The 27,210-nt window shown below is 34.5% G+C and overlaps 1 protein-coding gene and 1 long non-coding RNA gene across 17 annotated transcripts in view; one reads left to right on the top strand and one right to left on the bottom strand.

Annotated features, from left to right (window-relative positions):
* LOC138703320 (germ cell nuclear acidic protein-like) overlaps positions 1-27,210 on the bottom strand; it is a 300,735-nt gene that overhangs the window by 35,515 nt on the left and 238,010 nt on the right. The window contains exons 10-11 of one of the 15 annotated variants that reach the window (XR_011333101.1): positions 22,911-23,165; positions 22,491-22,552 (exon numbers count right to left, since the gene is read on the bottom strand). The exons of 10 other annotated variants lie outside the window; for them this stretch is intronic. The gene's annotated coding sequence lies outside the window, so the exon portion shown is untranslated. Of the gene's footprint in view, positions 1-22,490; positions 22,553-22,666; positions 22,686-22,910; positions 23,166-25,688; positions 25,925-27,210 lie in introns of those variants that run through there. 4 more of the 15 variants (XR_011333102.1, XR_011333103.1, XR_011333100.1 and 1 more) reach the window with 4 other exon arrangements.
* On the top strand, positions 159-4,394 carry LOC138703322 (uncharacterized). 2 transcript variants are annotated; one of them, XR_011333107.1, is made up of 5 exons: positions 159-420; positions 521-771; positions 1,037-1,159; positions 1,386-1,593; positions 1,864-4,394. It is a non-coding gene; the product is annotated as an uncharacterized lncRNA (long non-coding RNA). The 2 variants fall into 2 exon arrangements; XR_011333106.1 differs by having other exon boundaries at positions 1,034-1,159.

Raw genomic sequence — 27,210 nt, 5'->3', positions numbered from 1 at the left:
AGGATTTTTGTGCTGAAAGTATTTGTGGCTGTGCACTAAAACCACGTGTTCATCACTATGTAAATATCACAGAAATCAATTAAACAAAATAAAATTATGCCTTCTTTGATGATTACCTAAATATTAGCCTACTTAAACCTATCGTAGATCCAACCTAACATGTTGATCATTTTCTATTCATATAGCTGTAAATGTTGGTATCATGCATGAATTTTATGATATAACAATTTTTAGAAGTGTTATGTTATTGTTTGTTATTACAGCTTGGCTTTACTACAGCCACGAAAGTGATAAATTCACAGAAGGGGACCCCACTTGTGACACCAGGAAAACATAGACTACGTAAACATCCAGTGACTGATGCTGATGATTTTACGAAAGATGCAATTGCGAGATTTATTTATGACAAGTTACATAAAGGTAGGGAAGTTACAGGAATTATTGTGTTGATTTATGCAATGTAATTCTGATATTAGTCATATGTATAAAAATATGGCATAATTTTCATTTACTGTTACAGGGGAAGTACTAACAGCAGCAAAAGTTCTGGAACATATGAATGATGATTATGAAACATATTTATTTAGAGTATCCTTATCATCGGTGAAAAAAATTTTGAAAGAGATGAAATTTCTATGGAGCAAAGGGGATCCTTATACACATGTACGAGAAAGTGATGTTATTCGTTTTTAAGAGAATAAATAAGAAATGTGGAGCATGAGAACCCTACACCCGTAGTATTCTTGGATGAGACTTGGATTTTTATGAATGGTAAATTTCAATGTATTGTGAGACATTGAGTGATTGAATTTTTTACTAACAAATAGGTTAACACTTATGTGGAATATGAAATTGCAATTAATATAGGCTACTAGTAATGAATTCAGGTGGGAACAACATGTTTCGCAATTAATAGTTTCATATTATAACTAGAGGCTAGTTATAAAATTCTTGAACAGTTTTCCTGTCTTTAAAATTTTTGTGTCTCTTAGAGTGTCAATGTGAATTGCTTTTCTCTCTCTGCTTTTTTAAGTAGGATCACCCACTTATTCATGAAATAAACCAGGTGAAGTTTCCAGTGACATGAATGGTGTTATTCGTAGACCAACAAATGAGGGTGGAAGATTAGATGCCAGAACGAAAGGTGGATTTATACTCGGTAAGTTATATTGATTTATATTTTACATAAATTTGGCAAGAGTAATTTTTTAAATCAGGGCACAAAAATATAAAAATTGGTGACTAAATAAAAACGTGGGAAAGCCTTTCACCAAAGAGGATCTCATGTCATGTCATGTTATGTTATGTTATGTTTTATTTTCTTTATTTAAATGCTGTGAATTCATGTGACGTAATTATATGCCCAGGTATAATTTTTATTGCAGGTGCTGATTTAATTTTTTCATGCAATTGAAAGAAAAGTCAGGACTACCATAGTGCTATGAATAGCCCTGTAGTTGAGAAGTGGGTGCAAACACAGTTGTTAACCTGAGAACATTAGGGCAATGCGTTATTGTCATGGATAGTGCTGCATATCATAGCAGACTTGTGAAAAATCAGCCAACAACAAAATGGAGGAAAGAACAGCTACTGGTGATTGCAACTGAATATACTAGATTTGTTGTACTAAATGATAAGAGTTGATGGTGTGAAATCACCTTTTGATATTACATTGCAATATTAATTTCCATACTTTACAGTCATTATTATTATTATTATTATTATTATCATTAGTACTACTACTACTACTACTACTACTACTACTACTACTACTACTACTACTACTACTACTACTACTACTGCAACCGTTTCTCTTATTTCTCATAATTAGGCATACTTATAGATGTTACTTTTTTCTTTCAGGTGAAATTGAATCTACATAAGAATCCTAAAACAACAGAGCCTTTCCAATTACTGTTCTGAAGCAGCCTTGTCTTATGTGTTGTGTCTATATACAATTAATTCTTTCAGTTTTTTTTCCCCTTTAATGTAATGAAGTTGTTGGTTGATTGATACCAAGTGTTCAGCAGTTGATGTCATTTGTTATCTTGCACTCCAATATTTAACCAGATGATTGAAAGCTGTGTAAAGTTAAACAGTCAAGACAATGATCCATATCTTCATTGAGATTTCAGAAATGGCATGGGGAGATTCTGAAATATCAGTTCTTTGTAAATATTTGAGACAATCATGGCCTGTGATAATATGAGTACTGCCACTGTAGATTTTCATAGAAGTTCAGTTATTAAATTAGGTGTATTATTTTTACTATGTATTGTACTATATTTTTGTTTCGCTTAATTGATGAATTATATATGCTGTAAATTGAATAGTAGACTGTATACCACAAGTGATGAATTGTTTATGCTTGTAATGTGAAGTAATTTGCATGATATTTATTATCAATTTCTGTATATTTCAACTGATTGAATTGTTTATACTTTTAAATTGAATTAACTTGCTTGCTATGTATTATATTTTATAGCTTAACTGATGAATAATTGTTTAGGTTTGTCAATTTAATAATCTGAGTGCCATGTACTTCATATTTTTAGTGGAGCCACCAATGTAGCTTAGTCGGTAGACTCGTTGGCCTGCAAATTCAAAGCTGCACTCGAGGGTAGTTTGGATCCCCCATGTGGTCTGATTAGTTGGTTTCTTCTGAGGATTTTCCTCCATCGTGGAGTGGATGCCGGATGGCCTATTGCAATTTTTTCATTTGCTTTAGAATCATTCCGATTTTTGTTACCACATTGTCATGTTCTGATCTTGTTATTCTTTTAACAGTGTGGTAAGATGCAGGTATAGATAACCTTACAGTAATTTTGCTACCTTTCAGCTACCTCATTACCTCCCACTCCATAAAGTTCATGGATCCACGGAAGTACCAGTCGTCGATGTAATTCGATCATTTTGCTTAAAATATTAAAACACTGTAAAATATTGAGATTTCATGCTATTACGTCCAATACTGCAGCAAGAATATCTGATTTTGAATCTGATAGTATGACAGCCTTCTCAGATTTATGAAATCGATACTGGAGATTTTGTAAGCTTAAAAGTGTATCTAAATTTTCACTATCAAAATTAGTCAGTGTTTGAAGTTAGTTAGTTAGTTAGTTAGTTAGTGGCGTTTAAAAAGGGCGCGTCAGCTACTATGGCTATTTGCGCCCTTATCTAAAATCTTTCACTAAACACAAACACAATACAATAACCAGAATGTTTAAAAAACTAAAAAGCGTTGTCACGGTTAAAATGGGGCAAACAAGTGTTTGAATATAATTCCCTGTAAAAGGGAATATACTGGTATTGTACTACAACACCACTACATCTATGGCTTGGTAAACAGGATCCATCTATAAAAAAATACTGTATGTAGTCACTCACTGACCAGATCATTTATCGTTTCTAATGATTTTTAAAATGTCTGGAGAAGTATCACATTTCTTAACATCATCTGTTAAAGTTAACTTATATACTATTCATTTTGAAATAACTTGGGATTGTGTTTTATTAGTAAAGTTTCCCTTAATTGAGCAAGTTTGAGTTCTCCAAGTAGAGTCAAAAAGTCTGTTGGGATTTTGGCTCAGTTTATTAATATTTGTGGACTGTGATTTTTTGTTCTAGAGAACCATATTATCTGCAAATGATGAGATTATCATAAGATCTATTTCTTTAGTTAGACCATCGACATTAATATTGGAAAATGTATTCCTGAAAACAACAATGTGGGAAGCCCAGATGAATCTGTCTCTATTTACATATTTGTGACAATGAATCAAATAATCAAGTCACAGGCCCAGTGTAACACTTTATCATGGACACCCTAAGTTTGCAATTTCTTAAGTGATTTATATCTACAGAGCCATATGATCCTTGAAAATAAATTAAAATTGTTAAGGTGTTTTGTTTTCTGTTTAAAATATCTTTAATATCTTGACTAAAATTTAAAATCTGTCCATTTGTTGAATGCAATTCTCTAAAGTCAACTCAATAAGATGAAAGTTAGTTACTAGATTCCAGGAACCAATTCAATCTATGAAATCATCTCTTCCATAATTTTGGCTATCATACTAGTAAGTGGTATCTGTCGATAACTCGAAAAGATATTAGTTGAATAATTGCTTTTCAAAACTGATGTTATGATAGATTTTCTCCAGACAGATATTGTATTTCAGATGAGATTACAAGATAAAAGTAGTGAGTTTGCTTGTTTGCCAACATGTTTAAGAAAATCAGCATGTGTATTGTCTGGACTTGGAGATGTTTTGGGTCTTATGTTATTAAATGAATAGTAATATTCAGTTCTTGATTAAATATTGTTATATAAAGTAGATTGTAGATTTAATATTTCTTTCAGTTTTTCCTTAATAGTCTGACGTACACAGATAAAACTAACAACCACACCACCAACTAATCTAATAGAAATTAAAATATAATTAAATGTAGAAAAAGTAATTAAAATTATAAATACACGTAATAAACCATAACCCCCTAATTTCAACAATATACTATTTTATTCCCTTTTACAGCTTGTAGATAATTATTAATTATAGTTATTACTTATTAGCATAATATTTATTGAACTTATTGGCTATTTCACTTCGTTTGAAAGATGTTATTGTGTACAAAAAGCATTTTTGGATGATCGTTTCATGCTGTATGTTGTGTATAAATCTATGATTTCTGGCCATCTGTTCTGTGTAATCCATCTTTTGTATAGAATTAATAAAATACTCTTTTGGTAGTAATTGTTTTATTAATTGAGTATTTAATTTTCACCAGCTCACATTTCTTGAATCATTTGTTTTTTCTTATTTAAATTTAGGACACAAGAGCCAAAAAGAGACTTCACAGTTATGTATCATACATTTTTTCAATGACAGACGTGGAGTTCCAGAAATAATAAGTGTAAGTGTAACATTATTAAGCAATTTACAAACAAATGAAATCTTTAAAAAGGTATCTAGAAGTGAAATTACTTATGGCTTTTAAGGACCAAAATTATTTTTGTAAGTTGATTTATTATTATTTCAGTTTTAGCCTAGTTGTATTATCCATTTCCTTACTAATTTCAAAAGATAATCAGAAGTTCATTCGAATTCCAACCAAAAGTCAATTGGTTATTAATTTATCTACCTTTAGGAAGTACAGTATATGTACGCTGGAATCTTTGAAGTGAAGTGACAATAATTTAATTGGTCTTGGAACAGATTTGATTCTTGAATATTATATACTATACTTTGTTGTATATTTACGTATAGTAACCTATTAATGCTAATACTAATAATAATGTAAAGGAATAAAAGAATAGAACATAGCAATACATTTCTCATTATTATTATTATTCTCATTATTATTGAAACTATTTAGAATAACCTTCCAACATTAAGGTAAAGTACGGTGAGTAAAGAAGTCATTCAGTACATAGGATCGTGATTTTACTACATGTGGTGATATCTGGTAACAGTTGGCAACACTGACAAGGCGGAAATATTTGCTGTTTGGGAACTGAACTTAAGTGATCCTCACTATAACTACTGCGACTTTTTCTTGTTGGGTTACATAAAGGACAAAGTCTACGTGCCACCTCTACCAAGAGAGCTGCAGTACCTACGAATAAGGGTTGAAGAACCGGCAGACATGGTGACACCTGACATGTTATCCAGAATCTGGTAGGAGTTGGAATATCACCTCGACATTTGTTGTGTCACACATGGTGCTGATATCAAATCGCTGTAATGAAACAAAATCTGGAAACCTTTGCACCGTATGAGCCATCAATTTTTTTTTTTTTAGTAGGTTATTTTACGACGCTTTATCAACATCTAGGTTATTTAGCGTCTGAATGAGATGAAGGTGATAATGCCGGTGAAATGAGTCCGGGGTCCAACACCGAAAGTTACCCAGCATGAGCCATCAAACATTGCCTAAGTTTAAGTAGTATTTAAAGAAAAGGAACATTAAAGTGGGACTTATTTTTTAGAGACAAGTGTATAATGGTAGGCATTTTACTTGATTTAATAAATCGTTTCATCAGATTTTGCACAAAACTTTTCAAGTCCGTAAATAAAAATGGACCAATGGCTCTGAGATGTGACATTTCCTCAAAAAATGGTTTTCATTCCAATGACAATGTTTTGAAAAAATGGTAGTTTGCAATTCAAGGAAACATTTTTTGTTTTATTTGAAACATTTTTCAATGGCCAAGTTTGAACACATTTTTGGCCATCAAAGAATTTCTTGATGTTGTCAAAAATAATCAAGGCTTACAAATCTGACTTGATATGATGAGCACTCTGTAAAGCTGACTTGAATAATTTCAAGGGAAAAATTGTTCTGGGGCTGGGTCGGGACCTTTGGCTGAGCATGCCAATGCTCTACAGACTGAGCTATCCAGAAATTCTACCAGACCCCAGCTCAATTATGACCCTTCATATTCACATACCTCAAGTGGGTTGACAAGACATCAAGGACCCAACACAACTACTCCTATTGCAGTAGGTAGAGCACTTGATGAGAATGAGTAATTTAAAGATGGATATACAGTTGAAGAGTGAAGAAATGAAGAAATAATGAAAAATTTTAAGAAAAATGTTGTAATAAGGAAAAAATAAATAAAATAAAATGGAAATCTTACATTTGAAAAGAGACTAATTGTTAAATAAAATTCGAACTCGTAATTATATGTACTAGTGTCATTATACTACTTAGTTGTGCCTTTTAAGGAACCCAAAGTCCACACCTGTAGAGTAAGGTCATGAAACCAGATGGCCTGGGTTCGAATCCCGGTCAGGGGAAGTTACCTGGTTGAAGTTTTTTCTGGGGTTCTTCCTCAATCCAAAATGAGCAAATGCTGGGTAACTATCAGTGCTGGACAGCGGACTCATTTCGGCATTATCACCTTCATCTCATTCAGACGCTAAATAACCTAAGATGTTGCTACAGCATCACAAAAAAAAAGGGGGGGGGGAGAACCCAAAGGTTCATTGTCGCCCCCGCATAAGCCGGCCATCAGTCCCTATCCTCTGCAAGATTAATTCAGTCTCTATCATCATATCCCACCTCCCTCAAATCCATTTTAATATTATCCTCCATTCTACATCTCGACGTCCCCAAAGGTCCTTTTCCCTCCGGCCTCCCATTTAACACTCTATATGCATTTCTGGATTCACCCATACGTGCTACATGTCCTGCCTATCTCAAACGTCTGGATTTAATGTTCCTAATTATGTCGGGTGAAAAAGGCATATGACTCAGTTAAGAGAGAAGTTTTATATGATATTCTTATTGAATTTGGTATTCCCAAGGAACTAGTTCGATTAATTAAAACGTGTCTCAGTGAAATGTACAGCAGAGTCTGTATAAGTCAATTTCTGTCAAATGCATTTCCAGTTCACTGTGGGCTAAAGCAAGGAGATGCACTATCACCTTTACTTTTTAACTTTGCTCTAGAGTATGCCATTAGGAAAGTTCAGGATAACAAAGGGGTTTTGGAATTGAACGGGTTACATCAGCTGCTTGTCTATGCGGATGACATGAATATATTAGGAGAAAATCCACAAACAATTAGGGAAAACACGGAAATTTTACTTGAAGCAAGTAAAGAGATAGGTTTGGAAGTGAATTCCGAAAAGACAAAGTATATGACGAGAATATTGTACGAAATGGAAAAATTCAAATACCTGGGAGCAACAGTAACAAATATAAATGAAGAAATTAAACACAGAATAAATATGGGAAATGCCCTGTTATTATTCGGTTGAGAAGCTTGTATCATCCAGTCTGCTGTCAAAAAATCTGAAAGTTAGAATTTACAAAACAGTTATATTACCGGTTGTTCTTCATGGTTGTGAAACTTGGACTCTCACTTTGAGAGAGGAACATAGGTTAAGGGTGTTTGAGAATAAGGTGCTTAGGAAAATATTTGGGGCTAAGAGGGATGAAGTTACAGGAGAATGGAGTAAGTTACACAACACAGAACTGCACGCATAGTATTCTTCACTCGACATAATTAGGAACATAAAATCCAGACGTTTGAGATGGGCAGGGCATGTAGCACGTATGAGCAAATCCAGAAATGCATATAGAGTGTTAGTTGGGAGACCGGAGGGAAAAAGACCTTTGGAGAGGCCAAGACGTAGATGGGAAGATAATATTAAAATGGATTTGAGGGAGGTGGGATATGATAGAGATTGGATTAATCTTGCTCAGGATAGGGACCAATGGCGGGCTTATGTTAGGGCGGCAATGAACCTCCAGGTTCCTTAAAAGCCAGTAAGTAATTATGTCAGGTGAAGAATACAATGCATGCAATTATACGTTGTGTAACTTTCTCTATTCTCCTGTAACTTCATCCTTCTTAGCCCCAAATATTTTCCTAAAAACCTTATTCTCAAACACCCTTAATTTCTGTTCCTCTCTCAAAGTGATAGTCCAAGTTTCACAACCATATAGGACATCCGGTAAAATAACGGTTTTTTAAATTCTAATTTTCAGGTTTTTTGAGAGGAGACTGGATAACAATACCTTCACAACAGAATAATAACAAGCAATTGCCACATTTATTCTGTATTTAATTTCCTCTTGAGTGCCATTTATATTTGTTACTGTTGCTCCAAGATATTAGAATTTTTCCACCTTTCAAAGGATAAATTTTCAATTTTTATATTTCTATTTGATAAAATATTCTGGTCACGAGACACAATCATATATTTTGTCTTTTCAGAATTTACTTCCAAACCTTTGTCTTTTCAGGATTTACTTTCAAACCAACCTCTTTACTTGATTCAAGTAAAATTCCCCTGTTTTTTCTAATAGTGGATTTTATCTTAACATATTCAAGTCATCCGCATAGACAAGCAGCTGATTTAACTCATTCAATTGCAAATCCTCTCTGTTATCTTGGACTTTTCCAATGGCATATTCTAGAGCAAAGTTAAAAAGTAAAGGTGATAGTGCATCTCCTTCCTTTAGCCCGCAGTGAATTGGAAATGCATCAGACAGAAACTGGCCTATACGGACTCTGTTGTATGTTTCACTGAGACATTTTAATTAATCGAACCAAATGGAATAAGAATATCATATAAAACTTCTCTCTTTACCAAGTCATATGCCTTTTTGAAATCTATGAATAACTGATGTACTGTACCCTTATATTCACATTTTTTCTCCAATATCTGTCGAATACAAGAAATCTGATCAACAGTCGATCTATTATGCCTAAAACCACACTGATGATCCTGAATAATTTCACCTACATATGGAATTAATCTTCTCAAAAGAATATTGGACGAAATTTTGTACGACATCAACAAAAGTGATATTCCTCGAAAGTTACTACAATTAGTCTTGTCCCCCTTCTTAAAAATAGGTACAATTATTATGAACTTCTTCCATTGATCTGGTATAATTTCCTTTTCTCAAATAGTAAGTACAAGCTTATAAATTTCGCTAGATAAAGTGCTTCCACCATCTTCTATTAATTCTGTTGGAATTTGATCAATACCTGAAGACTTGTACTTTTCAGATTTTCTATTATAATTTCGATGTTAGACAGTGTGAGTTCGGGTATAAATGGCTCGGCAGTTTGTATTTGAATTTTGTCCCGATCATTTCTATTTGGCCTATGTACATTTAGTAGTTGCCCAAAATAGCTTTCCATCTGTTCAGGATTGAAGAGAATCTGCAAGCAAGTCACCATTCTCATCCTGATCACGTTTACCCTTGCCTCATATCTGTTCTTAAATTCCTTTATGCCCTTATATAAATCTCTAATGTTTTTATTCTCACTATTTGTTTCTTCCTCATTCAGTTTTTCCTTCAAGTAATCTCTCTTTTTATTCCTGAGTGTACAACTTGCTCCTCATTTTTCATGGAAATACTTATCTCTATTCGTCTCAACTGGATCCTGTAAGAATTTCAATTTTGCCTGTTTCCTTCTTTCTACTACCATGGAACAATCTTCATCAAACCATGGTTAGTTTTTCTGAGTTTCGTAATAAACTATGCTATGAGCAGCTGCTATTTTGATATTATATCTGATATTTTCCCACAAGCTATTAACAGCTAACTCTTCCTTAACTTCGTGAGAGCTTTCTAAAGTGGCAAACCTATTTGAAATTTCGACCTGATAATGTTGCTTAGTTTCCTCGTCTTTTAACTTCGGAAAATTGAATCTAATAATATTAACTTGTTGCTCTACTTGCTTACTATTGATAGTCTTTCTCTTAATTCTCCAATTACCAAACAATGGTCAGAATTACAATCTGTCCCCCCTTAAGGTTCGAATGTCTACTATACTAGAATGTCTTCGTTTATCTATCAAGATGTGATCTATTTGCTTATGTGGCCACCCATCTGGAAAAGTCCAAGTATAATTTATGTATATCCTAATGGGGGATTATTGTACTTCTGACAATTAATTTTTTTTTATTATTATTGTCATTATTGTTACTGTTATTATTATTATTATTGAATCTCCAGAGACAAAGAAATCCTATTTCACCATAAGGTATGTATGTTAAGGTTAAAAAAAAAACATGTGTATAAACAACTTACAAATGGCTTTTATATACCTACCATAAATAGTATACCATGGGAATAATTCATACAATATTAATTCTACAAACATTTATAAATACTATCTGCAAAGACTAACAAATTTCTAGAAGCTAATAAAAATTAATCTTACAAAATTAACAAACTTTTTATAGCAACATTGTTTGCAAAATAATTTTGAAAGAGGACAAACATAAACAATATTTCGTCGTTGTTCCTGCAATAACTCCTATGTGCAAAATATAAAATTGTTCAGTAGGAAGAAAAACACATTTATTCATTCTATGATATAGTCCCGTCGCTCTAATTTCCGGCAGTCAATCGCGTTGCAGGTCGGCAACATTTAAACGTGTACAACATGGAACTTTAAGAAAGCGAATTGGCAACTATTTACAACAGAACTCGACGAACACCTCAAGGTCAACACATCACTAATGGAAAATACAAACTCAGATAGATTGAACAAATATTTCTGTGAATCTCTTCTTAAAATTGCAAAAAAGCACATTCCACGAGGCAAACCAAAAAAATACACCCCATTCTGGACAGAAAACCTGAATTTATTGAAACAAGATAGAGACAAAGCAAGAACCAAAGCAGAACATAGCAAAACACCAGAAGATACTCAAGATTGGAGGAAGAAGACTGCCATTCTTAAAAAAGCAATCATAACAGCAAAAAAGAAATGTTTCAATAAATTTCTTGAAAATATTAATTACAGAACCGATAGCGCTAAAACATATAACTTTCTGAAGAATATTTTCAATACACAGGAAACTACTAGCAACCTATTATTCATAATAACAAGATAGTAGAGATATAGCAAACGCATTTAATAAACACTACTCAAACTCTCACAGATTACATCCCAACACCAAAAAAACTGACAAATTTATCAAAAGAGAATTACATAAAAATAATAAAAACAATATTACTAGTACAAAACCTGAAATATTTCATCAAAATTTTACTTCCAAAGAATTAACTCTAGCTTTACAAAATTTAAAAACCAAGAAATCTCCTGGCCCCGACAACATTCATTCCAATTTTTTAAACATCTGGGGGAAAAAGCCAAGTCTGTACTTTTATCCATTTTCAATTTATCATGGAACACCTCAGTTCCTGCAGCTTGGAAAAAAGCAACCATTGTACCAATTCACAAAAAAGGGGAAACCTGCTCATAATGTTAATAATTATCGACCAATAGCACTATTAAGCATGATAGCAAAAACCATGGAGTCCATGATCTCCAACAGATTAACTTGGTATTTAGAATCCCAAAATCTTTTATCACCAAGACAAGCCAGCTTTCGACAACTACACTCTACCAATGAACAAGTCATACGCCTCGGCTAAGAAATAAAAGACAGTTTTAACAAGAAAGAAGATACCTTGGCAATATTTATTGACTTTCAGCTAGCATATGACTCTGTTTGGAGAAATAAATTATTACTAAAACTCCAGAAATTAGGTATCTCCAGCAATATGTTCAGATGGATATCAGAATTCCTTAGTCAACGATTCATTGTCACTAAATTCAATAACTCACTTTCTAGTTACAGACAAACATATCGAGGTCTACCTCAGGGCGCTGTCCTCAGCACAACTTTATTCAATATTTATATAAATGACTTACCCTCCCTATTAGAGGAATCAAACATGAAAACAGCACTATTTGCAGATGATATAGTTTTGTGGACTTCGGGATCTTACAGACATAGAGACAAAATTCAAAATTCTGCTCTTAAAGCTCTAAATCAACTACATGAATGGAATACATCAAATTTGATGACACTCAATTTAAGCAAAAGTAACCACCAAATATTTTCACTTGGTAAAAAAGAAAGAGAATTCAATATCCAATACAATGGCCAACACCTTCCTAGGACTTATGAATCCAAATATCTTGGAGTTATTTTCGATAGTAAGTTAACATGGAGCAACCATTTGAAAAACATTTCTGAAAAAGCTCGTAAAAGATTCTCCCTTCTAAAAAGACTAGCAGGAAAGAAATGGGGATGCTCTAGGAATACTTTGAACACCACATACAAAATGTTTATACAGCCAGTGCTGACATATTGTGGAGAAATATTAATTACTTCACCTTTCATAAACGAAATAGAATATGTTCAAAACCAAGCTCTCAGACTCATTACTGGTGGAATCAAAACAACTCCAATAGATTCTATGAGATTCCTCACTAATATTAACAGCATCAAAATGACAATAGAAGAAAAAGCAGTGATTCAATATGAAAAACTTATTAGATTACCAGGAAACAATTGGCATTCATACAGTCCTCTCCGTAGATTAAAAACTAAAAAAAGTTTCATATCCATGGTTTAAGAATTAAAACAGAAAATCAATATCCCGAATTTAAAAAAAACCTACAAATTAAACCAAACCCTTTAACTCTATTAAACATGGAATATAATCTAAATTTAACAGAAGAAATACTGAAATCAGAAGTAAACACTGAAATACTAAAACAATTGTTTTTAGAGACAATTAATATTAGATACCCTCCACAAAACTGACTTCATTTATACACTGATGGATCCTTGATCTCCAGAGAACAAGGTGCCGGTGCAGGTGTTACGTGCTGTCTCTTCTCACTTGATAGATCTCTTGGGTATGGAACAACAAGTTTTGATGGAGAAATCATTGCAATAAGTGAAAGTCTCAGGAATCTTCTATGCCACATCAGTAAATTTAAAAATGCAGTTATATTGTCAGACTCCAAAGCAGCTATTCTATCAATAGTCTCTAAACACACACCTTCATCTCTAACAGCAGAAATAACTAAAATGCTCTCTCAATTAATATCACTCAATAAAAGGATTGTATTCCAATGGATACCATCCTAATGTGGAATCCTGGGAAACGAGAATGCAGATGCTTTAGCAAAGAAGGGCAGCACTGCTACTTACAGGCCTGTTACTAAATCTACGTATTACTCTGTGAAAAGATTTATTAAATCTACATACTTAGACCTCAACAAACAAAATTTGATAACACAATCCCAAGGGAAAAAATGGAACTCTCTGCATCAAAATCCACAGTTAATTCCCGATTTACCACGAAAATCGTCTGTAGCTGCATTTAGATTGGCAACAGGCCATGATTGTTTGGCCAAACACCTGCATAGAATTGGAATATATCAGTCTCCTATCTGTCCATTGTGCAACTCAAACCAAGAAATGGATTCGGAACACCTCAAAATCTGTGCTTCAGTGGCTGGTCATGATAATATCTTTGAAAAATATTGGAGTGCAAGAGGTCAAATGACTTTACTGTCAAACGCCTGGCATTAGAAAACAACAACAACAACATTTAAACGTGTGCGTCTTGTGATTCGCTGAGGAAGACGTTATTCATTTCTTAAGGCTCGATAAATACTTAATATAATCGCCCGCCATTTTGGCTCTTCGTTGGCGTTCGCAGAAAGCACACGAAGACGTTATTTGCCGCTCAATTATTTGCTGAATTACAGTGTGTTTGATTTATTATCATAGGAGCTAGGACATGATAATGTTTAACGATGTGGCAAATAGATTCCTCATATGGTAGCTCGGCAACAAAAGAACAAAAATGGCGAACGATACTACCTACCTAGACTTTATAGAGCCTTCACTTCCTAAGACGTAAGCAAAGAGGAGGAGTCACGCCGGGAATAACAGCGTCGCGACTATTGGAGACTGTGAATTCTTAAATTTTCGAAAGAAAGAAATATAATTACATAAAGAAGATTTTATTATTTGCTGTATCACTATTTAAGTTATTTAATAGAGCAAAAATCTGAAAATTGATAAATATGTCACATAGGAGTTACTGCAAGAATGACGATTTACATTCTGAGAGGTGAGATGATATACACATTGAGGTTAGTAGGTTATTTTACGACGCTTTATCAACATCTTACGTTATTTTGCTTCTGAATGAGATCAAGGTGATAACGCTGGTGAAATGAGTCTGGGGTCCAACACCGAAAGTTACCCAGCATTTGCTCATATTGGGTTGAGGAAAAACCCCGGAAAAACCCTCAACCAGGTAACTTGCCCCAAACGGGAATCGAACCCGGGCCACCTGGTTTCGCGGCCAGACGCGCTGAACATTACTCCACAAGTGTCGACATACACATTGATGTCCTTTCTCTGTTACAGTTTGAAACCTCTGAAAATAACTCAAAATATTCTCGGACTTCCAGCCAGGTAATAAGTTGGTGATCCACTGACATTTTGAGGTTGTTCATCTTTCTCATCTTCAGGGTTAACGATAATTAAGGGGATATTTGGTTTTTATTTTTAGTGCCAGGGTGAGTACATGGGGTGCAGACCATGGCATGTTGTCTTGTCTTGTGTTGTATTGGGGTCTCACAGTAGGCTCGGCAGATGTGTTCTCATATGTCCTCTCTTGATGACAGCTCGTCATCTGGATGTTGAGAAATTTAATAGCCAGTGTCCAAGCAGGGCTGAGCTGGAGACCCGAGTCCCGATTCAGGTTACCTCTTTCCGCCGCTATGGCCAGGGTTTCCTCCACTCTCCTATCTCAGTAGCCTGAACACTTCGCCATCATTGAGACTTGTGATGGAAACTATTCGCATTTAGATACAAGTTGGTGTGTGTGGGTTTACGGTATACCGCATGCCAAGAGATCCATTGTGATTTCTGGAGATAAGGATGTCCAGAAAGGGGAGTTTACTGTCCGTTTCCACCTCCATAGTGAATTGGATCTGGGGTTGTAGACTGTTTATGTGCCTGAGAAAATCTGGATGTTTCTTGTCCATGAGTTCAGATGACGAACATATCGTCTACGTATCTGAAAAAGTGTGTACAGTAGCCTTCAATGGCGCTGTAGCTAGTATTTCATGTAATTGGTGATGGCAGGTGAAAGTAGAGAACCCATGGCGACTCTGTCTATTTGTTCATAGCATGTGTTGTTCTGCAGAAAATATTTGGAAGTGAGAGTGTGACGGAACAATTCAGTGATATCCGGTGGAAATTGATCAGAAAGCAGTTGTATGGTTTTGGAGAGAGGAATCCTGGTGAAGAGGGACACTACATCGAAGCTGACTAGAAGGTCGGATGGCTTCACCTTGATGTTGTCGAGAATCTGTACAAATTGTGTGGAGTTCTTCACATGATGTATGCACCCACCCACCAGAGGTTGGTGAGGTGGTGAGCCAAGTGATATCTGGGGCTGCCAATAGCATCCACTATAGGTTTTAGCGGTATCTCAGGCTTATGGATCTTAGACAGACCATATAACCTGAGTGGTATACTGCCCGATGGTGAAACTAACAGTTTAATCTCGGTGCAGAGACTGGATCTCTTAATTAGCTGGCTAGTGCTTCTTTCTACTAAGCTGGTGGGATCTTTCCTGAGGATTTTATAGGCTAGATCGTCCAGCAGTTAATCCATCTTCTCCTGATACTGCGTCGAGGAAAGGAGGATTGTAGTTTCCCTTGTCCGCTGGCAGAACCACCATTTTGTCGTTCTTCCCGAGTGTCTGTACAGCTTTGTTCTCTTCTTGGCTGATGTTGGGCTTAGGAATGGTGGCCTTGGTAACTTCTCGACATATTTCTTCTGGACTGTGTGGTGGGAGCTGGTCAATCAGCTGCACAGCACAAAACAAGACAGTACGTCGGCCCTATAAACAAGGAGCAAAATATACCCCTAATTATCAGTTAACCTTGAAGACAAGGATGATGAACATCCTCGAAATGTCGGTAGATCACCAACTTATTACCATTAGAATGTTTTCAGTTATCACGTCGCCAGGAAAGCTTCAGTAGTTACTCTGAAAATAACGTCCGAATTTCCCATGCCCCAATAAAAATTGCGTTATTATGAAGTCTAGTGATAATTGATTCTTGTCGATTTGGTCAAATACAGTCGGGAAGTACAGTTTCTTCATTAGGGATCCATTTTTGCTACTGAGCCATTGTTCATTCCAATGTTCTTTTATGTTCTTCTTTAGGACCTTTCCAATATGTGTAACAGTGCACTCAATGTAAGCATATTCTACATTAGAATGAGCAGCTGTTTTGGCCAGTTCATTGGCTCTTTCATTTCCCATGGACCCAAATTAGACAGATATGCTTGGAATATCCCATAATTAGGGACTTGATTACCACAGATAGGGGATATTATTATTATTATGATTATTATTATTACTATCATCATTATAAAATAACTTGTACAAGAACTACACAATGTTTCTAATCATCACTCGTTCCACTGTTTATATGTGTCTGATTGTTATCTGTAAGGGAATTTAAAATGGAAAGTGTGTGTGAACAATCCATGCACTCTTGAAGAGTTAAGAATGAAATCAAGTGACTGCTGATGAAATTACACATGAGTCTTGAAGAAGGCATTTCAGAATTTTCTACATCGATGATTCTTGTATTCAGAAGGTGGACATCACTTTCAACATTTATTATGCTTTGATAAAATGTAAGGTCAACATAATGTTTCCTAATTATTTCTTACCAGCGCATTACTTGTACAAGACTACAAGTACTGTTAGTGCCTGGTAACTTTGTCCGTGGAAGTAACGGCGACAAGTATACAATGCAAAGGGAGGAGTTACTCACTAGACAAGCTACTACCTGAACATCCTTCCTTCCCCTGTCTCCGCTAAGAAGTCAGAAGAACCCTCTACCACGGCTAGACTTACTGGGAACAGGCGGTAGGCCTGAATCACCGCCTATTCGATTTCCTTCCATGTGAGACAGTGGTCGGATCTTCTCATTAAACATGTGCGGTATGACAAGTCATTATGCAGATAAATTGTACATGTCGTGTATTGTACATATGAGAGAGTAAAAATCCTTTCCTGTTTATATAAAACCGTGATACTTATCCAGGAACTTTCTTTATTCTAATATGAGTATAGTTAATTCCCCAGATATCAGCAAAATCATTATGTGTCTATAAAAAACGTAAGAAAATTAGTATCGCGTCATAAAATTTCAGGTTATCGGTATATTAGAACTTATTGGTCATTATGATCCACTAATACACGAACATTTAACTAAAGAACAAAACAGTCAACTGGAAGAAAAAGAGATCAAAGGGAAAGCCCATTATTTAAGATGGAATGACTTTATTTGCTTGTGTGGTGACAAAGTGTTAAAATATATTCTCGAAGAAAGAGGAGCAGCAATTTACTATACTATTATTGCTGATGCTACACCTGATGTCTTGCACAAGAGTAAAATGTTTTCATTTTGAGATATTTGTTACAGAACAAGGAAACTGGACAATTTTAAATTAAAGACAGGTTTATTGAATTTCTGAACTTTAATGAGAATACTGGTGATGGTGTTGCTCATGAACTGTTTTCAGCCTTAGAACATCTTAAAATCCCCATAGCTGACTGCCGTGGCTAAGGATATGATAATGGTTCTAATATGAGTGGAAAAATGAAGGGTGTAAAACCGAGGATACTAGAGAAAAACAGCCTTGCATTGTATTCTCCATGCAGTGTACATTCCCTTAATCTTACTGGTGTATATACTGTCAAGATGAATCATCATGTGGCCATATTTTTCGGCTGTGTTCAGAGGTTTTATGTGCTTTTCAGTAGCAGTCTTGCAAAGTGGGCTGTTTTAAGGGAAGAGATTGATATTTCAGTCATATCCCAGTCTGAAACATGGAGTTCTCAAGTCTTCCATAAATAAACGAAATGTAATAATACAATCTAGGAGCATATCACTTGATGTTTGAAAAATGTAATGAATGACTTAATTAAAGAACTGTAGAATTTACGAAATAATGGGTATTGTTAATGAAGCACAATTAATTTCTTAAAATATGTACACTGAATCAAGTGTTTCTGAAGATGGAGAAAGAGTGAAAGAGGAAGAGATTTCATGATGAGAGTAATTCAGAAGACACTGACAATTAAGTTGCAGCAGAAGATACCTTTAAAAGAGAAATAATGTTTACTACTTTAAACTTCGTGATAAATGACCTACAAAATCGTCTTGAAGCACAGAAATAAGTTCTTAGTTTATTTTCTCCAGTGTTGATTTATATTTCACTATCCACAACAGATACTGAACAAGAGTAAAAAAATCTTGTTGAAATGTACCCTGATGATCTTTCACTTCATTTAAAAGATGAATTACTGTATTTGAGAAAAATTCACAATTCTGTACTTCAGAAGGACAAGGAAATTCCGCCATTAATGCTATTAAATTTAATTTATTCTAAAAAATTGAAAGCTATTTTTGTGAATGTTCGTATTACTCTGCATACATTCTGTATACTTCCAATAAGCTGGAATATCAACTGAAAACTTGGCAGAGATCTACCACAGGACAAGAATGCATTAACTCTCTTTGTCATTTAGCTATTGAACATAAACTGGCTTCAGAAATTGATTTCAATGATGTAATAAATGAAACCCAGGAAAATAAACTTAGGTTAAAGAAATGAGCTGTAGTCTGTAGCAAACATATAGGTCATTGTAAATAATACTCTTACGCAGAGATGGTAGATTTTAGCACATTAAAATTATAAAATTCGCGTTTAAAAAATAAAATAAAGAAAAATTTAGCTTTTCATAGCATTTTTATGTTAGAATATAATGTATTTTAGATATTTTATGAAACTTGTCTCATTGTATAATGTATGGTGGAAAATAAACTTTGCACTTTATTGACCTCTCAGTTTAATATTTTTTATTACAAGCAAATGAACAGAAATTATAGTTATGAAACCACATAGGACATAGTTATAGATTATCAATTCAATCAGACAATCACTTTAGAAGCATTCACATCACATGTATATGCCTCTTTCGATTAACCCGAAATCACTGAAAGTGTAACAAAGAACAAATTCCAATATTCTCTCCTTTAATATGTTTCATCTGTGACAAATTATACTTGCTAAAAATTTTTTCTGCATCCATGCTATTTGTGGGTGTCCAGATGAACTGAATAACTGCTTCAGGGAAGTGTGGAAATTTCAGTTTCAGTGCTAATAACATTTGAAGGCAGTCTATCTACTTTTGAATTATCTTCAATAGCTATTCTAAGTTTTTTGTGACATCTTTTCATACGTACAATAAACTTTTCTATAACTGTTTTCTTAGCTTTCTCATTGGAGACATGCTTTAAGATTTCGTATGTGTCAGACAGCAACCTCCCAGTAGCACATCTACCTAATGCTAAATTTAACGAATTAAGTTCATCCCACAATTTATGGGCAAAAGGATAGTTACATCCTCCAAGTCGTGTTATTAACTTACTAGTTTCCTCTGACACTTCACTGACAAATTTACACTGAATCTCTACTATCATAGAAATAATTATTCCATCTTTCAAAATATCTACAATGAAGGAGAAATTACTATTTAGGCTAACATTTTTTCCTCAAGTGATAGAAAGAAGTCTTTCAAAGCCAAGAAGTATTTGTATAAATATACTGCACTTTGAAACCATGAATTTCAATGTGTTATAACTGGGCCAGAAAAGAGAACAGGAGCTAAATCTGGCCACTTTTCCCAAAGATAATTTAAATATATACTTTTCATTTTTCTAGAGTGCAAAAAGACACAAAGGTATTCAATTCTGACATATCTTTCAAAATGACATCTCCTAACAAGTTTATTTTGTGTGCAAAACATTGAAAATGTAACAAATAGTCTCCAATAATTGAAGCGTGCAGTTCCAAAACCCTCTAAATCAATTCGAGCAAATTTTTAAGGAAACGAAAAAAACTTTTACTGCTTTTGTTTTTATTTTAAAATAACTGATTTTTTTCTGATGAACTTGACTTGAAAGTAGAAAACTTCAATATAATTTTTCACATGAATATTATAAACCATATTGCCAAAAATTAATGTTCTTTTTTGTATTGAGTGGGTTTTGGAACTCAATCTTTATTTAGAGGATATTGGAAAGGAACAAAATGTATTTAGTGGATATTGGAAAGGAACAAAATGTATTTAGTGGATATTGGAAAGGAACTTGAAACATGTCAGGTTTTAGACATGAGCTGAAGCTGGGCAGATCTTTCACTGCAACCCAGCTATCTCCAATCTTTCCTCTTAGTCTCCTCATATCTTAGTGTCATCTATCATCTGATATCGTCTTCTGCCCTGAACTCTTCTCCTGCTCACCAGTGCGTCCTCAGTAGACAGTTTCTTTTCAGCCAGTGACACAACAAATTCCTTTTTCTCTTTCTGATCAGTTTCAGAATCATTCTTTCTTCACCCACTCTTTCCAACACAGCTTCGTTTCTTATTCTGTCTGTCCACTTCACACGCTCCAGACTTCTCCATACCCATATTTCAAATGCTTCTATTTGTTTCTCTTCATTTCATCGTAATGTCCATGTTTCTGCCCCCATACAATGCCACACTCCACACAAAGCATTTCACCAGTCTCTTCCTTAGTAGATTTCAACTAACATATTTATTTATAGAAGAGTTACAGGGATATTATTGATTATTATATTGTTCACGTAAATAAGAATGCAGTTTAAAATTAAAGAATTACTCAAAAAACAATCCATAATAATGCTACAAATTTAGATATGGTAGGCTACATGCTCAAATACATATGAAGGTAATCATTACTCAACTGTTAATAAAACACTAGTGAGCTGAATTCCAAGAGAAAAATATCTTCAAATGTATGCAACAATCACACATATCACAATGGAATCCCAGCAATAAAGAACATAGAATTCAGTCCAGGGTTTACTTTGAACAATCTCCTAATAAATAGACATTTGCTCCTACAGCTTCAGGTCGTCACTTTCATTGAGCAAAAATACCTCCAGATGTATGCAATAATCACAAATATCATAATGAAATTCAAGCAATAAAAAAAATAGAACTGATACCAAGATTTACTTTGAAAAATCGTTTTATAAATTGACATTTACTCCTACAGCTTCAGGTCGTCACTTTCATCAACCAAAATGTTTCCTTCGTCTTCTTCTGCTTCCCCTGCTTGCTCTCCATTTTCATTGATGAGATGGGCATAAAATTCCAGATCGTTGTTTGTTTGCCACAAAGGACCGAAATGTTTTGAAAGAAGTTTATTAATATCATGAATTTTCTCTTTTTTTACTGTTACCCCCAACTGTTCTTTGCAAGTGCATGTCATGGATTGCTTTTCCTCGTTTCAAAAGACTTCGGTGAACTCCAAAATCATAATGATAGTGGCATTTTCCTCTCACTAATACACCTGACTTCCCTTTTTTGAAGAAAATTCTCTTAGAAGGGGCTATTTGAAAATGCTTTCAGCACCTGTGTCACTTTTTTCCTTCCAGCTGTTGACAGGAACATCATATCCTAGCATCTTAATAGTTCCTTCTTCTACATAAATTCTGATGTATTCAGAAGAATAAGTGGTCGTATTTATTTTCCTTGTTCTTTTTTCTAATCTACCAAAGACCCTGCCTGATGGGAAAATATAATTAGGCATAGCAAGTGCCAGATCTCACAATCAGTACACTACTAGAATATGCAAAAAATAAATAGGTCTATTGGTTATAGAGGATATTGGAAAAGTCGCTAGGTATTTAGAGAATATTGGAAAAGTAGAACAGATTTAGAGAGTATTGGAAAAGTAACTATTTTTCAGATGAACTTTTTCACTATATGTAGATCTCTTTAGAACATTACTGATATATAGGTCAATAGAGTGCATTAATCCTTACTATGAAGAGATAAAAAATAATTTTGGTGAAAAAAGTGGATTTAAAGGGTTTTGGAACTGTGCACCTCAATTGTTCTTAAGACCTGAAAACAGGTCATATATGGAGCTGAAGCTGAAACCAAACCCAAGACGTTATCAAACTCAATGTTGTAATCTTTCAAGGGACTAATAGCTCTGCTACAGGTTGCACCATTTGCTGCATCAAGAAAACAGTCATTTGCCAGATGCATCTTCTGGTTTTTACCTGGTACCATCATTCTGAAGAGCACGCGAAGACAAATCTGCCTTCCCTATCTGAAGTTTCATCTGCAACAACAACAACAATCGGTTTGCCTTCCAAAGCCATTTTAATGTCATTAAGCATCACCATTCCACATCGAGGCATATATTCATTTCTCAATCTTGAACACATAGGTAATCACCCGAGCCTGTCACATATCTTTAAAGAGAGAAATGACTGAATTAGTTCTATTTAGAAGTATAGTAATACATACTTTTTTTTGTAGGCCGAATATCTACAAAACAAAGCTGTAAAATATGCAAAAAAAAAATCCTAGGCTTAAATATAGCAATATTAAACAAAATAGTAATATTTTAGCAGTTTAAAATATTTTCAAATCCTGAGTTTTATTTTTATTTTAATGCAAATATTACTTTTACTTACTTTTTAAAATATTCTCACATGGTTGGATGATCCAGTTTATTCACTGGAATGTTGGCTCGTAAACATATCTTCACCATGTCTTCGACAAATTCATTTTTTTCTTCATGAGCATTCTTTGCTTTGCTTTCGAGCTCTGAAATTGTTGCCTGTCGTTTAATCCCATATTGTTCTTCAGCTGTTTTTGAAAGGAAGTTTTCCTTTGCACGTAAGTGTTGATTGAATTTTGTGCGTTTTTCATCTCTTTTCTCCTACAACCTATTATTACACAATTTGTACATTAAAATATTTGTAAAACTGCTCACTTTTATAGCTTTCCACTCATTGAATCTATACGTAAAGATTAATTTTTTTGGTCCTACACAATACCTCTGTTAATTAATTTCCACTTGTTTAATAGTGATTTTGTTTCAGCTCATCTTCATGCAATTTGTGTGCAATTTTAAATTCAGGAATTGAGATAAAGTGGTCTTGCCTTACCATCGACTTTCAATAAAAAAATAAACACTTCAAGCATTTCTTTCTCGTGCCACCGAAACAAACATTAGTTCAAATACTTGTAATGCCGCACTTTGACTATTGTGATATGTTGTTCACTGACTTAAGTACTGAACCCTCGAACAAATTACAGTGTGTTCATAATATGTATATAAGATATGTGTGCAATGTCCGATGATACGATCATATTTTACCATTTTTCAAATCCTTATCTCGGCTCCAGCTCAACAAACGCAGAACTATACACTGCCTTTCTCTGTTATTTCCAATTCTGCGCACCTCAGCTCCAAGGTATCTGTTGTTTCGTCTTGTGTATTTATGCTCCAACCATAACTTAAATATTCGATATCAGATCACCAGTACATTGAGTATACCTCATCATAACACTTCCAGATATTCTTCATCATTCACCGTTTCAATTTCTCGTCATTGGAACTCCCTACTAGAGTCGGGCAAACAACCTCTTACTCCCGCTCGTTCTCGCAGGCGATACTAGCTGGCCGATAACGCCAGTTCCGAGAATCGTATTCTCGAGATTGGCACTCTCGGGCACGAGGAATACCGGGTCCCAGCCTGTTATCGCACAGCCGACTTATCGTTATGAAATGCGTACACTGACTACCGGCTTAATTACCGCTCATCACAACAATTCGTGACTCTTATTGAAATGTGAATGCTTATAAAGTGTGTAGGCTACACAATAATACAACATATTATGATGACGACATTCTTGTAGAATTCACATTATTTTAATTAACTGTTGCCTTTCTCAGGACACAAAATATTGCAGCATTTTCAGTATTTGCCTAAGCTCTTCAATAACAAGCTGTGATTGGATCTATAATGTGTTTTCTTATCAGTATTTCGTTCACATTGTTTTTATTCATTCAATAGTGTTTTTGAATACCGCTATTGTAATGGATATACAAGAGTGTATATTTACAATAGTAAGTAAAAGCTAGTCCGCCTCCTTGGTCTGATCAAGATGGACCGGGTTCGATTCTCGGTCGTGAAGTCAGGGGTATTTAATTCGGACCTCTTCACGGGGACTGGTTGTCTGTCCATTGTCCAAGTGTGTGTGATGTCTCACAGTGGCCCCCCGAACACTCTGACCCAGTAAAGGGGGAAGTCCTACAGTGTGTGCATGTGTTCAATATAGTTATGGGTCTAGGTACAATAAGCCTCAGGCTACGTTTCCGAAATTAGTAAAAATAAAAGCTAATTAAACAGTAGGTACCGGACAACAAATTACACGAACAATTTTACAATAAGAGTACATATTATAAAACAAAATGATATAATTAAGTATACAGAGAGTTAGTATGATTGACAATAAAATAATTAATACGGCAATATAATATGTTAGAACGCATAATAGAGCAATTAGGCATTCGAATTTCATCATTATGAAATAAAATGACATAAAAAATAAATTGAGGTAGTAAAATACTGGCAATAAAAATTAATTATAGGATGCATAGTAGACAAGCAAAGTATTCCAATTTTTTCACATGAGATAAAACGTTACAAAATGAAATAAAGTGAGATAGTATAACTGGCAATTTAAAATCATTAATAATAGGAATTTAAATGTTAGAACTCATAAAAGACAAATTATGGTTTCAAATTATGTCATTACAAAATTAAATACAACAAAATGAAATAATTTGAGATAGTATTTGAGATGGTACATCAGTAATAATAGGAATATAAATGTTAGAACTCATAAAAGACAAATTATGGTTTCAAATTATGTCATTACAAAATTAAATACTACAAAATGAGATAATTTGAGATAGTAATTTTAAATATTTAAGATTTAAAAAAAGTGTACTATTATAAATAAAGTAAAACCAACCCCATGGCATGCCAAATAGGTCTAGAGGATGGCGAGAGGTTAAGGCTTCCACCTTTACAGACACTCGGCATTTAATGGCAGTAGGGGTGTCAGTCCTACGTGCTCGCCGCCTTTACCTCCCAATGAAATATGTCTCTGGTAGGCCTACTCATTTCTGTTAGAGATTGAGTAGACCTCAGGGCCATAGTGCGGATGGAAGGATTAGATCAGTGGAAAAATCCATGACCCCATCGGGAATCGAACCCGCGGCCTTCCGGCTTGAGCGTTACGCCTTAACAGCGACGCTACCGTGCATTTCTTTACATACAGTAAATACTAGTCTTTAATTCACGAATTTATAGTATTACCGTGGATTAGTATTAATTTGTCAAAATGAAATATTATAACTAAAGAACAACTTCCTTAACTTCCTTAAAAATTCATACCTGAAAATTTATCCAACATGCACTTGTCATTTACAATCTTTCCCACTAATTTGTAGGTTCCATCCGCTAATTTACTCCTCACGGTTTCTTTTGTATTAGACTGCATTGTATTTAACAAGCGCAACTCATCACCATGTATAGCATACTGGGTTAATGAGTGATCTCTACAGAGTCTACACTTCATAAATAGCTTGAGATATCGATGACATTAATTGCTCTTGAGCATATCGTCCAATCTGCGAAAAAATGTGACGGCTGTTATCATCTCGCAACCAAGTTGACCCGTTTTAACCCAAGTAACCATAACACAGATACCTGTCTCCATACGTCCTTATTCCCTGAAGGTTTTTGTTGAAATCGAAGTGAGATGTACTATGTTATACTTGAGCTTAATTTTGTGTTTGATTGATTGATTTCACAAGGGCTGGATCCGGGATGGATCCTTGCACTTAGGCCAGTTAGGCCCATTGTACTCCCTATATGCGATGATTGTATAACAATAAGTCCGAAAGATGGCCTGGTTGGCATCCTTCTTGTACCTTGCAGGCAAGATCCCATAATCTACTAACAAGCCCAAACCCGGGGCCTGGAGCTTCAAGCTCTAACAACCTTGGTAAGCATCGGAAATCCGCACTACTCCTGGATATCATTCCAGCCTCTTTTTGACTATTACAGATGAAGTGAAATGAGAGAGGGTGGAGTGTATTGGTGGGATGAATGAGAGAAACGGGAGTAACCCGAGGAAAACCATTTGCAACGTCTATTTTATCCACAAATTCCATCCAGACATGACCGGGGTGTGAACCCGAACCGCCTAGGTCAGTGGTACTCACTAGCAATTATTGAAGAGCCAACATTGAGAAATGGTTATTTTCCGAGAACCACAATGCATTTCATAGTATTGAAGCTTAACAAAATACGTGGTTTTATTATTATTATTATTATTATTATTATTTTATTATTATGAGTTATTTAATAATAATAATAATACTAATAATAATAATAATAATAATAATAATAATAATAATAGTATGTGATTGGTGTTTCTGAAAATTAAGGGCGAACTATGCTACTCTTCTGCAAAATCACATCAATATTACGAGAAGGTTGAATTGTTATTTAATCTGTAATCTGTTTTTAATTTCCAAATTTTGAAAATAAAGTGTCACATAGGCCTACAGCTGAAAGACACTCCTTTAACAATCCCCGCACCTGTAAATGGCTTAATTTCTGCTACGTGATACGATACTTTGGTTTTAGTTCGTTTTTATGTACAGTGGAATACATCGATTTCTGTTCCGATATCAGAGACATTTTTAATATTTTCAGCCCTCTGTTCTTGGATGAGAATATTTTGGACACTTATCAAATTTTGAATGCACGCTATTGTAATATATATTAAGATAAACACGTTTACAACCCATTATTATATAAAGACATAATAGGCACATAGGACATCATGATTCTATCATTTTATAAAGAAAACAAATAGCTACGTGTAGTAGCTGAAAATCTTCATTGG

Source organism: Periplaneta americana, chromosome 7, assembly GCF_040183065.1.
Source record: "Periplaneta americana isolate PAMFEO1 chromosome 7, P.americana_PAMFEO1_priV1, whole genome shotgun sequence".
Classification (NCBI taxonomy): Eukaryota; Metazoa; Arthropoda; class Insecta; order Blattodea; family Blattidae; genus Periplaneta; species Periplaneta americana.
The sequence above is the reverse complement of the archived record's forward strand: the minus strand, read 5'-3'. Positions and strand labels throughout refer to the sequence as shown.